A 6,078-nucleotide genomic window follows, 5' to 3' on the forward strand; every position below is an offset into this window, starting at 1 on the left:
AAGACGTAAAGCCACCGACAACTAAACAATCAACTATCAATCAACTAACTATATTCCACAAATCTCGTAGAATGAATTGAATGAATCTGATTGGCCAAAAAAAATCCACTCTAATTGGTTGATAGACTTTAGTTAGATGTAAATATCAAAATTTGATTGGTTTATTTTATTTCATATGATTCCAATATAAAGTCTGGGTCATCCGTTTAGTATGCAGTCCCCCCAATTTTCAAATTTCGTTTCAATCGAGTGCAATGTAATTTGCTAATTGCCCGGGAGCATTAATTGCATCCGCATTTGCATGCCCCTTGCTTCTTTGTATTCCTCATTTCTCCACGTTCTATCATTATTTCCATCATTCGTATTCAAATTTCAAAATAATATCATCAGATCTATTCTATTGTTTGACTCTCTCAATCAATTCCTCCTCAAAATGGGATTCTTTCCCCCTGTTTTCTCTCTGTCTTGCCTCAATAGATTCAGATCTTCAATCTTCAAAAGGAGAGGCACCGGATTCCAGGGCGTCATAGAATGCGTCGGTGTTGATGATGACAGCGGCGAGGCAATGAGACTACGAGAGCGAGCCAAAGTAGTGGCAGAGAGAAGAGAGGGAGCAGACGACGATGAGGAAGCTGATCGTTTCGATCTTGATGGTGTCGAGTAGGTTAGAGAGCAAGATCGAAGGAAGAAGGTGAGATTTGAATCTAATTATTTTATCCATCTATTGCTTTTTTGGTGCTTAATCCCAACTCTATCTCTCCCATTCTGTCTTCGATTCAAATTTGAAAAGAAAATCATGTCTGTTGTTCTCTCGATGGAATTATTGTCACTCAAAATGGAATTCTCTTTCCCGTTGGTGTCTACTTTTGTTGCCGCCTCAAACAGATTCAAATTTCATGTTCAAATAACATGGAAGAAGTGGATTTAGGAAACTTTCCCTTCAATTTCATCATTCTTCGTATTATTTATTGGTTATTTTGGTTTTCCAATCTTCTATCCTATTACCTTCAAACTGTTGCTATAGTGTCAGAAGCTTATTTTTTCTAATTACTTCCCCCTTTTTTTTCCATGCCCTTCATATCTTCATGTATTTATATTTTGTTTGTCTATTTATTTCTTTTTTGCATTCTTAGTTTCTAACTGTATCTTATTAATGTTTTGGATTTTTCATCTTTCATCTAATATATATGGTAGCTCTTCTTTCTTCTGCAAGGAGAGTAACACCGGAAATTATGTAGTGGTTTTGGAGGAAATACCAAGTTTAGACAATAAAGAACGCAATCACATGATATGAAAAGCATGCACAGCCAAAAATTTTAAATCCACCATAATTAGGTGTAGAACGGAATAACACTTCAAATGGTGAAGAATTTTTCAGAACAGGTGTGGGTAATCTATTGATAATATAAATAGCACTCATAAAAGCCTTCCACCAATAATGAAGAGGCATAGAAGCTTGTCCTAACATGCTTAAACCTGTGTCCACAATATGACAATGCTTACGTTCCACATGCCCATTCTGTTCAGAAGGGTGTGCACAGGGATGAGGAAACTTAACACCAGACTTAGCAAGAACTGAAGCAAAACTACAAAAATTTCCACCCCAATCACTCTGTAACACCTTGATTGTTCTTTGAAACTGATTTTCCACTAACTTCTTAGATTGAAGAAAAGTAGATAGAGCCTCCCTTTTTGATCTTAGAGAATATACCCTGGTAAACCAACTATGATCATCAACAAACTTATATAGTATTTAAAATTTGTTTTAGATTGAATAGGCGCTAGACCCCATAAATCAATGTATGTAACATCTATTGGTGAATTAGCTCATGAATCAAACACTGGAAAAGGCTGCTTTTGCACTTTACCATACTGACAAGCATAACAAAAATAAAAAATGTTATTACTATTAATGGATATATTACATTGTTTAAGAACTTCTTTAACTGCTTCACAAGAAGCATGACTTAGGTGTTTATGCCAGGTTTATAAAACAGCTAGTAAAGCTATAGATTTTTTTCATTATCAAGAGTGTGAAAAATTTGTGGTTGTCCACTAACTTTGTAGAGTCCATTGCACCTTTGCCCTCTAAGCAACTCCTTTCCCATTTTTAGATCCCTAACAACACAAAAATTAAGGGAAAATTGGATTAATATATCATTATTCAAAACGACTAAATAGATTCTTCTTAATAACAGGCACGACTAAAATATTTTTTAACAACAATGAGTTATGATGATCACAAGGGGGTCATCCAAAAACATGTCTAGTAATTTTTAAACCTTCACTATTACCAATAAGCAAATTACTTGAACCAGACTGATTACTCATTCCTAAAACATGACTTTTTTCATGCATTACATGATTAGAGGCTCTACTATCTAAATATCAAGTTAGTGATAGAACACATTTGTTACACACTTTTATTTGTTAATTAGGATCCTTTTATTAATAATTTATCACCTTCAAGTGCATATATTGCATTAGATTTGAGATTTTGCCTAAGTTTTTAAGTTTAGTGCACTAGAGGTATTTTGGTCCAAAAAATAAAATTTTGAGAAAATGTTCAAGAAAAATTAAAAAATTAAATTTTATATCCAGTTGATGAGTGGTGAAATTATATTTTTAAAATTTATTTTAGTTTAAGAGTAATTAAATAAAAAAGTCAACACTTTCTTAAGTATTTTAATTTGACCTAGTTTTCGTGTTGTCTTTGTGTGAAAATTTTTTACATAATTTTGTGCAGCCTAGAACTTAGTTATTTTAATAAATTCTTCCTTCTAATTATTAATTTAATTCTAGACATTAATTAGATTTTATTATGTCACATGCTATTTAATTAAATTATGTGATTTATGTGACATAGGTGGCATGTGACTTGTGCATCAATTGGGCAATTGAGGTCAATAGCTAAGCATTTGCATGTGATTTATGATATTTTTGGGGGATTAAATCAGCTTGAAATATGAATGACACGTGAAAAATTAGGCACACATTGAAATTATTTACAAACCAATAGAAGGGTGCCACCTTGCAAGTGTGACAAGGCTCCTATTTTCTTTTTATTTTTTTTAATTTTTTAATTGAGTATTCAGCTGAAGGGAAACACTAGATGCATGTCTATTCAGCCCCAAATTGAGATTATTCACCCATTCACTCATCTTTTACATTTTCTCTCTCTTGTTTATCTTGTTCTTCATTATTCTCTTCCTTCTCTCTATACATACAGCCACATCCAAGTACCTTTTCTTCTACTTTTCACCATCAAATCCACTCAATTCTTTCACCATTCTCTTTTTCTCTCATGGCCAACCCTAACCCTTGCAACTAGAAGGAGATTTGAAGCTCAATTCATCAAGATTCATGGAGCATGTATCGGCCTCTTGGTGTTCTTGGAGGAGCAAGGATTTTTTGATGTTTTCTAGCTAGATTCTCCATGGAATCCTAAGGGAGAATTGATGGAAGAGGAGTTTTGAAGTCTTCACTTGGCTAAGCTCAACTATTTCTTCATCTTGTTTCAATTTCATTAGAGTATTATGAATATAGTTGATTGTAGTTCAATTTGACTTTACTTTCATGGTTGTTTATAATTTGTAATGTTAAAACAAGATTTTTGAGTTGAATTTCATGACTTAAGTGCTGCTGGAATTTCATCCACTCTATGAATTTGCATAGTAATATGTGATTTCAATGGGTGAATGTCTTTTATTAGCCTAGCATGTAATTGTATGGTGAATACTTAATGAGTTGCTTGAGTTTTCATAGTTTTGAGTTTAGGTACAGCTTTGAGTAATGGCAATTAGAAATGAATTTCAACTAAACACTTGGTTAATCCTAGAGCTAAGCTAGTAAGGTCACTAAGGGGGCTTGAAATAGCACTTAGGAATTGAATTAGTAAAGCTTGGAGGATACTTGAGATAGTTGCCTTAAGTAATTACATTTTTTAGCCAAGAAAGAAGAGTTGAGTGAGCTGCCATAATTAATTAAAGGCTAAGAATCTTCTATTAACAACTCCTTAGGATTCCTACTTAAATTGAAAAGCCACTTCATTCATAATTAGGTTTAGTTTGTTAGTTTAATTTACTAGATAATTAGGTTAGCAATTAGTTAATCAACTTCAAACTTTAGGTGATTTATTTCACTAGATAACTTTAAATTAGACTTATAATCATTCATTGGGAGATGACCTAGGTTTGGCCCTATATTGCATTAGGGTTAGCTTTAGTTTAATTTTAAAGATAAGTGACAATTCCTATCAGCTAGATCTTGTAAAATCTCAAATGACGCATAATAGGCAATTAGAGACATGTCACGATGACCATATGAGCGATCAAAGCGATGATAACAATCTAAACCAAAGTGATCGAGTTTTGTGCACACTTGACAAACAACTCCTTTACTGCTATTGTTGTTATTGTTGCAGTATGACCGATTGCAACCTTAATTACCACGACTTCGATTAGTATCTCGCCAGTAAGGATGTGAACTACCAAAAGGTTGGCTATAACCAAAAGAATGATTAGTCTTAAAGGATAAACTAGCAAATGAGTTACTCACAGTGTTGATATTATTGACATGCTCAAGATGACGCTCATGTGTGAGTATCTTAGAATGCAGCTCAATCCACGTAAGATTTTCTCGATCAAACAAAAGAACAACAATAGGTGTATATTTATTGTCTAAACCTATAAGTGTTTACATAACCAGATCTGTAATAGGTACTGATGAACCAGCTGGCACCATATTATTAGCTATAAGTTTCATCTTGTTGAGGTAATCTCCATAGTTAGTGAACATTTACACATGTGTTGAAATTCATTTCTCATCACAGTAAGACAAGCACGATGCGTGAGCAAGCTAAATCAATAGTAGCTCTCCATAATTGAGCTATAGTTTTGCAATGTAAAACCTGAGTAGAAATATTTGTAGTCATTGATCCTAGCAGCCAACCATATATAAGTTGGTTAGTGGTGTTCCATTCCTCAAAGGGAGGAGTAACGATGATATCTGAGCCTTTGGGAATAAATTCTGGCAGAGGAGGCTTCATTCCAGTGATGAAGCCTTTGACTTGATGACCACGTAAGACTAATAAAATGAAATTATGCCACATCATGTAATTGGATTGATCTAACTTGACTGATCTTGCTTAGTACATGCTATTTAAGAGAGGAATCATCTTTGACTGAACAGAGGTTAGAACGCTAATTAGAGTAGGAATTATAGTAGAAGACGATGGAGAGGTAGTAGTGGAGAAAAGAGGAGCTGAAACAGTGAAAAGAGGTAAACCAGTGAAGGAAGAGATGGAGGAAGAAGACAAACCAAGCACAAGAATGGAAGCCATGACAGTGTTTTCTCGCTCTAATACCAAATTAGAAAAATGCAAGATATGATTCTAACTCTCTCACAATGTGTAAGAGGTGCATTGTATTACTAATCATTATATACACGCAAGACAGTTATAATAAATTGTACATGTCACTGCTTCTACAATGTTTTACTGAGTAAAACAATAAATAAAAATAAATGAACAAAAATACATTAAAGGCCTAAATAATTAATGGACTGGGGTTTTTATCTTTAACAAGGAGGTTAATCTTGAGGATATACCGATGCAAGACATGAAGGAAAAAATTACCAAAAAATGGCGTGAATTTGTCCAAAAAGCCTCCCATCTTGTACAAAGAGAAGCTAATTGGAGAGGTAGAGAAGAAATTTGAGCATGATTTCAAAGACCTTATGAAAGAATGGCTTCAAGAAGAAAAAGAGCTCACCCCTATTCTGACTGAGTAACAAAAGTAGATCATAAAAGTTCTTCTTAAAATCAGTATCTCAGATGAGAGATTAAGAAAATTATGCCTCCCATAAGAGGATGCACTAGTCTAAAGTACAATACTAAAGGTAATGCTTGATAGACTAAAATGGAAGCTTGAAACAGATAAGTTTGAGGTTATTGATTTTCCTAATAATTATTCCATGTTTCATGCTCTAGATGAGTCATTGTCCCATCTTGGTCATTACATTAAGGTTGTTTCAGTGGCACCTCCGGATCTTACGCATCCTAGGCATGTTGAGCTTGTG

The 6,078-nt window shown here is 33.9% G+C and overlaps 1 long non-coding RNA gene across 3 annotated transcripts; it reads left to right on the forward strand.

Annotated features, from left to right (window-relative positions):
- Nucleotides 1-199: 199 nt before the first annotated feature.
- Nucleotides 200-3,648, forward strand: LOC129321808 (uncharacterized). 3 transcript variants are annotated; one of them, XR_008596106.1, is made up of 2 exons: nt 200-691; nt 2,867-3,648. It is a non-coding gene; the product is annotated as an uncharacterized LOC129321808 (long non-coding RNA). The 3 variants fall into 3 exon arrangements; XR_008596107.1 differs by having other exon boundaries at nt 3,096-3,648; XR_008596105.1 differs by having other exon boundaries at nt 3,230-3,648.
- Nucleotides 3,649-6,078: the final 2,430 nt, after the last annotated feature.

This window comes from Prosopis cineraria, unplaced genomic scaffold (genome assembly GCF_029017545.1).
Source record: "Prosopis cineraria cultivar Desert tree isolate PC_DT_omini unplaced genomic scaffold, ASM2901754v1 PC10, whole genome shotgun sequence".
Classification (NCBI taxonomy): domain Eukaryota; kingdom Viridiplantae; phylum Streptophyta; class Magnoliopsida; order Fabales; family Fabaceae; genus Prosopis; species Prosopis cineraria.